This window comes from Leuresthes tenuis, unplaced genomic scaffold (genome assembly GCF_036924035.1).
Source record: "Leuresthes tenuis unplaced genomic scaffold, fLeuTen1.0.hap1 SCAF_5, whole genome shotgun sequence".
In the NCBI taxonomy this organism is placed as follows: domain Eukaryota; kingdom Metazoa; phylum Chordata; class Actinopteri; order Atheriniformes; family Atherinopsidae; genus Leuresthes; species Leuresthes tenuis.
The window spans coordinates 21,776,575-21,788,900 of NW_027325359.1; the positions used below are offsets into that span (position 1 = coordinate 21,776,575).

General features: G+C 41.9%; 1 pseudogene; it reads right to left on the reverse strand.

Annotated features, from left to right (window-relative positions):
- Positions 1–10,460: 10,460 nt before the first annotated feature.
- Positions 10,461–10,637, reverse strand: LOC140308060 (U2 spliceosomal RNA; annotated as a pseudogene).
- Positions 10,638–12,326: the final 1,689 nt, after the last annotated feature.

Consider the following 12,326-nt stretch of genomic DNA (forward strand, 5'->3'; position numbering starts at 1 on the left):
GTTAAAATACCCGACTCTACACAATCAATAGCGGGAGCGGAGTTATTCGGCTAAAAGAAGGTGTGAAAGTCCGACCATGGTTTGTAAAAAGCGGGTAAGAAAAGGTTCGAATGCCAAAATATACACCATCAAAAGCGGAAGCCGAGGTGTTCGGCTGCAAGTAGGTGTGAATGTCAGATCATAATTTGCAAAAAGCTGATGAGAAAGGTGTGAATGACCGACAATAATTGCTGAAAAATGTGTTAGAAAAGGTAAGAATGCCGGACCATTCATCATCAAAAGCGGGAGAAGAGGTGTTCGGCTGCAAGAAGCTGTGAATGTCCAGCCATAATTACCTAAAAACGGGTAAGAAAAGGTAGTATTGCCAGACCATAAATTATCAAAACAGGGAGCGGAGGTGTTCCGCTGAAAGAAGGTGTGAATGTCCGACCATAATTGGTAAAAAGCGGGTAAGAAAAGGTTAAAATACCCGACTGTACACAATCAATAGCGGGAGCGGAGTTGTTTGGCTACTAAAAGGTGTGAAAGTCCGACCATGGTTTGTAAAAAGCGGGTAAGAAAAGGTTCGAATGCCAAAATATACACCATCAAAATAGGGAGCGGAGGTGTTCAGCTGCAAGAAGGTCTGAATGTCCATCAATAATTGCGAGAAAACATGAAAAAAAAATTTCGAATATCCAACCGCACATGATCATAAGTGGGAGAGGAGGTGTTCAGCTGCAAGAAGGTTTGAATGTCCGACCATAGTTTGTAAAAAGCGGGTAAGAAAAGGTTCAAATGCCCGAACATACACCATCAAAACAGGCAGCGGAGGTGTTCCGCCATAAGAAGGTGTGAATGTCCGACCGTAGTTGGTAAAAAGTGGGTAAGAAAAGGTTAAAAAACCCGACTGTACACAATCAATAGCGGGAGCGGAGTTGTTCGGCTACAAGAAGGTGTGAAAGTCCGACCATGGTTTTTAAAACGCGGGTAAGACAAGGTGCGAATGCCCGACAATGTATGATCAAAAGAGGGAGCGGAGATTTTAGGCTGCAAGGTCTGAATTTCCAACCATAATTTGTAAACACCGTTGAAGAAAAGCCTCCAAAGCCCGACTATACACCATCAAAAGCGGGAGCGGAGGTATTCAGCTGCAAGAAGGTCTGAATGTCCACCGATAATTACTGAAAAATGGGTAAGAAAAGGTATGAATGCCCAACTATACATCATCAAAAGCAGAAGTGGATGTGTTCGGCCACAAGAAGGTTTGAATGTCCGACCATAGTTTGTAAAAGGCGGGTAAGAAAAGGTTCGAATGCCCGAACATACACAATCAAAAGAGGGAGCGGAGGTGTTTCGCTGTAAGAAGGTGTGAATGTCCGACCATAGTTGGTAAAAAGCTGGTAAGAAAAGGTTAAATTACCCGACTCTACACAATCAATAGCAGGAGCGGAGTTGTTCGGCTAAAAGAAGGTGTGAAAGTCCGACCATGGTTTGTAAAAAGCGGGTAAGAAAAGGTTCGAATGCCAAAATATACACCATCAAAAGCGGAAGCCGAGGTGTTCGGCTGCAAGTAGGTGTGAATGTCAGATCATAATTTGCAAAAAGCTGATGAGAAAGGTGTGAATGACCGACAATAATTGCTGAAAAATGTGTTAGAAAAGGTAAGAATGCCGGACAATTCATCATCAAAAGCGGGAGAAGAGGTGTTCGGCTGCAAGAAGCTGTGAATGTCCAGCCATAATTACCTAAAAACGGGTAAGAAAAGGTAGTATTGCCAGACCATAAATGATCAAAACAGGGAGCGGAGGTGTTCCGCCGAAAGAAGGTGTGAATGTCCGACCATAATTGGTAAAAAGCGGGTAAGAAAAGGTTAAAATACCCGACTGTACACAATCAATAGCGGGAGCGGAGTTGTTTGGCTACTAAAAGGTGTGAAAGTCCGACCATGGTTTGTAAAAAGCGGGTAAGAAAAGGTTCGAATGCCAAAATATACACCATCAAAAGAGGGAGCGGAGGTGTTCAGCTGAATGTCCATCAATAATTGCTAGAAAAAATTTCGAATATCCAACCGCACATGATCATAAGTGGGAGAGGAGGTGTTCAGCTGCAAGAAGGTGTGAATGTCCACCCATAATTCCTCAAAAATGGGTAAAAAAAAAGGTGCGAATGCCTAACCATACATCATCAAAAGAGGGAGCGGAGGTGTTCCGCTGTAAGACGGTGTGAAAGTCCGACCTTGGTTTGTAAAAAGCGGGTAAGAAAAGGTTCGTATGCCCGAATATACACCATCAAAAGCGGAAGCGGAGGTGTTCGGCTGCAAGATATTGTGAACGTCCGACCAAAGTTTGTAAAAAGCAGTTAAGAAAAGGTTCGAATATCTAACCAAACATAATCAAAAGCGGGAGCAGAGCTGTTCGACTGGAAGTAGGTGTGAATGTCAGATCATAATTTGCAAAAAGCTGATGAGAAAGGGTGAGAATGCCCGACTATACACCATCAAATGCGGTAGCGGAGTTGTTCGGCTGTGAGTAGGTGTGAATCTCCAACCATAATTGCTGAAAAATGTGTTAGAAAAGGTAAAAATGCCGGTCCATACATCATCAAAATCGGGAGAGGTGGTGTTCAGCTGCAAGAAGGTCTAAATGTCCATCAATAATTGCTAGAAAACATGAAAGAAAATTTTCGAAAATCAAACCGCACATGATCATAAGTGGGAGAGGAGGTGTTCAACTGCAAGAAGGTGTGAATGTCCACCCATAATACCTGAAAAATGGGTAAAAAAAAGGTGCGAATGCCCAACCATACATCATCAAAAGCAGGAGTGCATGTGTTCGGCTACAAGAAGGTGTGAACGTGCAACCAAAGTTTGTAAAAAGCAGTTAAGAAAAGGTTCAAATATCCAACCATACATAATCAAAAGCAGGAGCAGAGCTGTTCGACTAAAAGTAGGTGTGAATGTCAGATCATAATTTGCAAAAAGCTGATGAGAAAGGGTGAGAATGCCCGACTATACACCATCAAATGCGGTAGCGGAGTTGTTCGGCTGTGAGTAGGTGTGAATCTCCAACCATAATTGCTGAAAAATGTGTTAGAAAAGGTAAAAATGCCGGTCCATACATAATCAAAATCGGGAGAGGTGGTGTTCAGCTGCGGGCTAACCAGGAGAATTGCTTGAAAGAAACGCGACACCGAATGAGCGGTCAGAACAAAGCCTCAATACGGTGTTCCTGTGGTGTTTTTATAAAATGCGGTGAAAAAAAAGGTGTGAATGCCCCATAGAAAACTAAAAGGTGGAGCGGAAGTGTTCGGCTGCAAGAAGGTGTGAATGTCCGACTATATTTGGTGAAAAGCAGGTGAAGCAAGGTATGAATGCCCAACCTTACATCATCAAAAGCGAGATCAGAGGTTTTTGGCTGCAAGAAGGCCATAGTTTGCCAAAAGTGGGTAAGGTGCGAATGACCGACTAAATATCAACAAAAGTGGGGGCGGAGGTCTTCGGATGCAAGTGGGTGTGAATATCCCACCATAGAAGTATGGTGGAGAGGAAGCTGTGAATGGCCGACCATAGTTTGCAAAAAGCGGGTGAGAAAAGGTGCGAATGTCCAACCATACATGATCAAAACAGGGAGCGGAGGTGTTTGGCTGCGACAAGGTGTGAATGTCCACCCATAATTAATGAAAAGCGGGCAACAAGTAGGTTCGAATGCCCAACCATACATCATCAAAAGCAGGAGTGGATGTGTTCGGCTAAAAGAAGGTTTGAATGTCCGAGCATAGTTTGTAAAAAGCTGGTAAGAAAAGGTTCGAATGCCTGAACATACATCATCAAAAGCAGGACTGGATGTGTTCGGCTACAAGAAGGTTTGAATGTCCGACCATAGTTGGTAAAAAGTGGGTATGAAAAGGTTCGAATGCCCAAGTTCGGCTGAAAAAAACTGTGTTCGGCTGCAAAAAGGTGTGAATGTTTGACTAAAGTTTGTAAGACAAGGTTCGAATGCCTGACAATGTATGATCAAAAGCGGGAGCGGAGGTGTTCAGCTGCAAGAAGGTCTAAATGTCCATCATTAATTGCTAGAAAACATGAAAGAAAATTTTCGAAAATCAATCTGCACATGATCATAAGTGGGAGAGGAGGTGTTCAGCTGCAAGAAGGTGTGAATGTCCTACCATAATTGCTGAAAAATGTGTTAGAAACGGTGCCAATGCCCAACCATACATCATCAAAAGAAGAAGTGGATGTGTTCTGCTACGAGAAGGTTTGAATGTCCGACCATAGTTTGTAAAAAGCGGGTAAGAAAAAGTTCGAATGCCCGAACATACACCATCAAAAGAGGGAGCGGAGGTGTTCCGCTGTAAGATGCTGCGAATGTCCGACCATAGTTGGTAAAAAGCGGGTAAGAAAAGGTTAAAAAACCGGACTGTACACAATCAATAGCGGGAGCGGAGTTGTTCGGCTACAAGAAGGTCTGAATGTCCATTAATAATTTCTAGAAAACATGAAAAAAAAATTTCGAATATCCAACCGCACATGATCATAAGTGGGAGAGGAGGTGTTCAGCTGCAAGAAGGTGTGAATGTCCACCCATAATTCCTCAAAAATGGGTAAAAAAAAAAGGTGCGAATGCCCAACCATACATCATCAAAAGCAGGACTGGATGTGTTCGGCTACAAGAAGGTGTGAATGTCCGACCATAGTTGGTAAAAAGTGGGTATGAAAAGGTGCGAATGCCCAAATTCGGCTGCAAAAAACTGTGTTCGGCTGCAAAAAGGTGTGAATGTTCGACTAAAGTTTGTAAAAAGCGGGTAAGACAAGGTGCGAATGCCTGACAATGTATGATCAAAAGCGGGAGCGGAGGTGTTCAGCTGCAAGAAGGTCTAATTGTCCATTATTAATTGCTAGAAAACATGAAAGAAAATTTTCGAAAATCAATCCGCACATGATCATAAGTGGGAGAGGAGGTGTTCAGCTGCAAGAAGGTGTGAATATCCTACCATAATTGCTGAAAAATGTGTTAGAAACGGTAAGAATCCCGGACCATACCTCATCAAAAGCTAGAGAGGTGGTGTTCGGCTACAAGTAGGTGTGAATGTCTGACTAAAGTTCAAATATATTAACAAAAGCGGGAGGAGAGGTCTTCGGATGAGTGGTTGAGAATTTCCAACCATAATCTATAAAATGCGGTGAAAAAAAAGGTGTGATAGAAACCTAAAAGGTGGAGCGGAAGTGTTCGGCTGCAAGAAGGTGTGAATGTCCATCTATAGTTGGTGAAAAGCAGGAAAAGCAAGGTCTGAATGCCCAATCTTACATCATCAAAAGCGAGATCAGAGGTGTTTGGCGGCAAGAAAACGGGTAAGGTGTGAATGACCGACTAAATATCAACAAAAGTGGGGGCGGAGATCTTCGGATGCAAGTGGGTGTGAATATCCCACCATACAAGTATGGTGGAGAGGAAGCTGTGAATGGCCGACCATAGTTTGCAAAAAGCGGGTGAGAAAAGGTGCGAATGTCCAACCATACATGATCAAAACAGGGAGCGGAGGTGTTTGGCTGCGACAAGGTGTGAATGTCCACCCATAATTAATGAAAAGCGGGCAACAAGTAGGTTCGAATGCCCAACCATACATCAACAAAAGCAGGAGTGGATGTGTTTGGCTACAAGAAGGTTTGAATGTCCGAGCATAGTTTGTAAAAAGCGGGTAAGAAAAGGTGCGAATGCCCGACAAAGTATGATCAAAAGAGGGAGTGGAGGTTTTCGGCTACAAGAAGGTTTGAATGTACGACCATAGTTTGTAAAAAGCGGGTAAGAAAAGGTGCGAATGCCCGAACATACACCATCAAAAGAGGGAGCGGAGGTGTTACACTTGAAAGACGGTGTGAATGTCCAACCATAGTTGGTAAAAAGTGGGTAAGAAAAGGTTCGAATGCCCGAATATATACCATCAAAAGCGGAAACGGAGGTGTTCGGCTGCGAGAAGGTGTGAACGTCCGACCAAAGTTTGTAAAAAGCAGTTAAGAAAAGGTTCGAATATCCAACCAAACATAATCAAAAGTGGGAGCAGAGCTGTTCGACTGCAAGTAGGTGTGAATGTCCACCCATAATTCCTGAAAAATGGGTAAGAAAAGGTGCGAATGCCCAACCATACATCATCAAAAGAAGAAGTGGATGTGTTCTGCTACAAGAAGGTTTGAATGTCCGACCATAGTTTGTAAAAAGTGGGTAAGAAAAAGTTCGAATGCCCGAACATACACCATCAAAAGAGGGAGCGGAGGTGTTCCGCTGTAAGACGGTGTGAAAGTCCGACCATAATTGGTAAAAAGCGGGTAAGAAAAGGTTAGAATACCCGACTCTACACAATCAATAGCGGGAGCGGAGTTGTTCGGCTACAAGAAGTTGTGAAAGTCCGACCATGGTTTGTAAAACGCGGGTAAGACAAGGTGCGAATGCCCGACAATGTATGATCAAAAGAGGGAGCGGAGGTGTTCGGCTGCAAGGTCTGAATTTCCAACCAATAATTACTGAAAAATGGGTAAGAAAAGGTGTGAATGCCCAACTATACATCATTAAAAGCAGAAGTGGATGTGTTCGGCTGCAAGAAGGTGTGAATGTCCGAGCATAGTTTGTAAAAAGTGGGTAAGAAAAGGTTCGAATGCCAAAATATACACCATCAAAAACGGAAGCCGAGGTGTTCGGCTGCAAGTAGGTGTGAATGTCAGATCATAATTTGCAAAAAGCTGATGAGAAAGGTGTGAATGACCGACAATAATTACTGAAAAATGTGTTAGAAAAGGTAAGAATGCCGGACTATTCATCATCAAAAGCAGAGAAGAGGTGTTCGGATGCAAGAAGCTGTGAATGTCCAGCCATAATTACTCAAAAACGGGTAAGAAAAGGTAGTATTGCCAGACCATAAATGATCAAAACAGGGAGCGGAGGTGTCCCGCTGTAAGAAGGTGTGAATGTCCGACCATAATTGGTAAAAAGCGGGTAAGAAAAGGTTAAAATACCCGACTGTACACAATCAATAGCGGGAGCGGAGTTGTTTGGCTACTAAAAGGCCGACCATACATCCTCAAAAGCAGAACTGGATGTGTTCGGCTACAAGAAGGTTTGAATGTCCGACCATAGTTTGTAAAAAGCGGGTAAGAAAAGGTTCGAATGCCCAAACATACACCATCAAAAGAGGGAGCGGAGGTGTTCCGCCATAAGAAGGTGTGAATGTCCGACCGTAGTTGGTAAAAAGCGGGTAAGAAAAGGTTCGAATGGCCAACCAAACATCATCAAAAGCAGGACTGGATGTGTTCGGCTACAAGGTTTGAATGTCCGAGCATAGTTTGTTAAAAGCGGGTAAGAAAAGGTGCGAATGCCCGAACATACACCATCAAAAGAGGGAGCGGAGGTGTTCCGCCATAAGAAGGTGTGAATGTCCGACCGTAGTTGGTAAAAAGCGGGTAAGAAAAGGTTAAAATGGCCGTCTGTACACAATCAATAGCGGGAAGGGATGTGTTCGGCTACAAGAAGGTGTGAAAGTCCGACCATGTTTTGTAAAAAGCGGTTAAGAAAAGGTGTGAATGCCCGACAATGTATGATCAAAAGAGGGAGCGGAGGTTTTCGGCTGCAAGAAGGTCTGAATGTCCAACCATAATTTGTAAAAACCGGGGAAGAAAAGGCTCGGAAGCCCGACTATACACCATCAAAAGCGGGAGCAGAGGTGTTCAGCTGCAAGAAGGTCTCAATGTCCATCAATAATTGCTAAAAAACATGAAAGAAAATTTTCGAATATCAAACCGCACATGATCATATGCGGGAGAGGAGGTGTTCAGCTGCAAGAAGGTGTGAATGTCCACCCATAATTCCTGAAAAATGGGTAAAAAAAGGTGCGAATGCCCAACCATACATCATCAAAAGCAGGTGTGAATATCAGATCATAATTTGCAAAAACCTGATGAGAAATGGTGAGAATGTCCGACTATACACCATCAAATACGGGAGCGGAGGTGTTCGGCTGTGAGTAGGTGTGAATGTCCGACCATACTTGCTGAAAAATATGACAAAGCAGTTTTCACTTGGTTTGAGTGAAGGATTTCCTAAAGGTTTAGTGTTGTTCTTTGGTATACTGCAAAGTAATACTTTCTATTTTGTTGAAACCGATTAAGTTAAAACTGCTTTGTCCTTCATATTTATCCATGTCATAATAGCTTTAAACAAAAAAGAACGTTGTACTTTGCAGGATAGGAAAGAACAACACTAAACCTTTAGGAATCCGAGAATAATCTTCTTTTCACGAGTTCTACACAATTTCGGATTTTGATATAAAATGAATTCCTTCACTCAAACCAAGTTAAAACTGCTTTGTCCTTCATATTTATTCATGTCTAAATAGCTTTAAACAAAAAAGAACGTTGTACTTTGCAGGATAGGAAAGAACAACTCTAAACCTTTTCAGGAATCCGAGAATAAGCTTCTTTTCACCAGTTCTACACAATTTTGGATTTTGATATAAAATGAATTCCTTCACTCAAACCAAGTTAAAACTGCTTTGTCCTTCATATTTATCCATGTCTGAATGGGTTTCAACAAAATAGAAAGTATTACTTTGCAGTATACCAAAGAACAACACTAAACCTTTAGGAATCCGAGAATAAGCTTCTTTTCACCAGTTCTACACAATTTTGGATTTTGATATAAAATGAATTCCTTCACTCAAACCAAGTTAAAACTGCTTTGTCCTTCATATTTATCCATGTCTGAATCGGTTTCAACAAAATAGAAAGTATTACTTTGCAGTATACCAAAGAACAACACTAAACCTTTAGGAATCCGAGAATAAACTTATTTCCACGAGTTCTACACAATTTCGGATTTTGATATAAAATGAATTCCTTCACTCAAACCAAGTGAAAACTGCTTTGTCATATTTTTCAGCAAGTATGGTCGGACATTCACACCTACTCACAGCCGAACACCTCCGCTCCCGCATTTGATGGTGTATAGTCGGGCATTCTCACCATTTCTCATCAGGTTTTTGCAAATTATGATCTGACATTCACACCTGCTTTTGATGTTCTATGGTTGGGCATTCGCACCTTTTTTTACCCATTTTTCAGGAATTATGGGTGGACATTCACACCATCTTGCAGCTGAACACCTCCTCTCCCGCATATGATCATGTGCGGCTTGATATTCGAAAATTTTCTTTCATGTTTTCTAGCAATTATTGATGGACATTCAGACCTTCTTGCAGCTGAACACCTCCGCTCCCGCTTTTGATGGTGTATAGTGGGGCTTCCGAGCCTTTTCTTCCCCGGTTTTTATAAATTATGGTTGGACATTTAGACCTTCTTGCAGCCGAAAACCTCCGTTCCCTCTTTTGATCATACATTGTCCGGCATTCGCAACTTTTCTTACCCGCTTTTTACAAACCATGGTCGGACTTTCACACCTTTTAGTAGCCAAACAACTCCGCTCCCGCTATTGATTGTGTACAGTCGGGTATTTTAACCTTTTCTTACCAGCTTTTTACCAATTATGGTGGGACATTCACACCTTCTTACAGCGGAACACCTCCGCTCCCTGTTTTGATCATTTATGGTCTGGCAATACTACCTTTTCTTACCCGTTTTTGAGTTATTATGGCTGGACATTCACAGCTTCTTGCAGCCGAACACCCCTTCTCCCGCTTTTGATGATGAATTGTCCGGCATTCTTACCTTTTCTAACACATTTTTCAGCAATTATTGTTGGTCATTCACACCTTTCTCATCAGCTTTTTACAAATTATGATCTGACATTCACACCTACTTGCAGCCGAACACCTCGGCTTCCGCTTTTGATGGTGTATATTTTGGCATTCGAACCTTTTCTTACCCGCTTTTTACAAACCATGGTCGGACTTTCATACCTTCTTTTAGCCGAACAACTCCGCTCCCGCTATTGATTGTGTAGAGTTGGGTATTTTAGCCTTTTCTTACCCGCTTTTTACCAACTATGGTCGGACATTCACACCTTCTTACAGCGGAACACCTCCGCTCCCTCTTTTCATGGTGTATGTTCGGGCATTCGAACCTTACCCGCTTTTGGCAAACTATGGCCTTCTTGCAGCCAAAAACCTCTGATCTCGCTTTTGATGATGTAAGGTTGGGCATTCAGACCTTGCTTCACCTGCTTTTCACCAAATATAGTCGGACATTCACACCTTCTTGCAGCCGAACACTTCCGCTCCACCTTTTAGTTTTCTATGGGGCATTCACACCTTTATTTTCACCGCATTTTATAAAAACACCACAGGAACACCGTATTGAGGCTTTGTTCTGACCGCTCATTCGGTGTCGCGTTTCTTTCAAGCATTTCTCCTGGTTAGCCCGCACTCGGCTCGCTCCCAGAGCCGTGTTAAAGTCTACTTCGCATTCACTCTCTTTTCTCAGCAGACTAAAAGAAACTTCCATTCTGCACCGCTGTTAGCTTTTTCACAAGAGCAGAGGAGAGCGCACCGTTCCCAGCGGCACTGCAGTACCGGGTCGATGCTTGGAGTGAACGGAGCAAGCTCCTTTTTCAACTCCTATTGATAAAAATCCATTTAATATGTAGTCCTTGCATAGACATATCACATATTAAACTGATAAGTACAGATGGATTATGTGCAATTAGTAAAGAGAGTAGAGGACGATCTCTCTCGTTGGAAGTCCTTACCTATATCACTTATGGGGAGAGTTACAACCATTAAAATGATGATACTACCAAAAGTTAACTATTTGTTCTCAATGATCCCCATAAAACCATCTGCTACTTGGTTTAAGTCACTAGATTCATGCATCTCCAAATTTCTGTGGAAAAACAAACCACCACGTATTAGTTTAAAAACCCTACAGAAGACCAAGGACAGTGGTGGATTAGATTTACCTCATTTTCAGCACTATTCCTTAGCCAATAGGTTACAATATATATCAAAATGGTTTAAACCTTGTTGTTGTCACAGTTCCCAGAGACGTTGTAATCGTTGAGGATTCTATATTCACCCCCTCATTAGAGGCACGTGTTGCAGATTGATGACACTGAATCTTCTTCTCTGTTCATTGCTGGCATCATTCCCAGCATCGTAAGTGTTCGTGGCATTGTTAGCCTCTTCTTCTGGATCTTGATATCGAGCATCCTTTTGTATTTCTGGTTTGTAAGTCCTCTCTCTTCGTTCACCGGAGTCTTCGTCTCTTTGTCCTTGAGTTTGGTGATTTTTTCTTCTTTTGATGCCTTGACACAGTGTGACAGGTGATACCACATGGGAGATCTTTTAACTTGGACTGCTGTCCCTGTGCTGCGAAATGGCTGTGCTGCTCAAATGGTCTCTCCTTCATCATATACACAGTTATTTATACATCACCTTCCACCATGAAGCGTTGTCCCTTTTTGTTTCTCTCTTTGTTCTTAAAATGCTGTTATAAATGTCTAAACCAATCCATTAAACTAGATCATTTTGGCAGTAAAGCGATCTACAATGTGCTTGGTCGCAAAGCTGCTCATCTGTGGTAAACAGCTCTTCAGAAAGGCATTCTTCAATTGATTTCACTCATTTTATGTAATAATTTTGTGATTTCCTACAAAACTACACTTCTTCTCCCATCTGTCTGAGTATTTAATATTGTCTGGGTCCCGTTAAAACATGTATTTTTCCCATCTAATTCCTTGTTTGCTTTAAAACAAGTATTCCCCATTTTCTATCCCTTCAGTAGCCAACCAGTTTGTATGGAGTACACTGGAGCAACTTGACTGATCAGTAAAACACTGCTTTTGTTGTCAACGCAAGGCTTCCCCCGTCGGTTGTTTCACTGAGACACTACTGAGTAACTACAACTCAACACAGTTTATACACATAACATTCATATACATACTAACAAACAAACAAACAATAATTTATCGCAATTTTCTCATCTCTGTTTGAACGTACACCCAGGTAAATATTCCTGTAGTCTTCTCATACCGACTATGGACCCATTCATTGTTTAACTTCACTGTTTTGCAAATCCTAATTGAATATTACACATTGACATTGAACTTTACTGGATAAGCAGGTCTTCATTGCATTCAGCAGCCTATATGTGAGCATTTATGTGTAAGCTGTTCTTCTTTGCATTTATCAGCAGCAAGCAATTCTTCACTGCACATGCATATGTAAATAGTAAAACAATTCCAATGTGTTAGCGAAACCTTCTATATCACAGTGGTTTCTAAGGTCTATTTTAAGTTCTTTGCCATCAGTGAGATGACATTGTTTACAAAGTGTGTCAAATTATCACTGAAGATCTTTTCAGGAATTTCAAATCTAGAAATGAGTTATTTTACGCGTGATTTTGC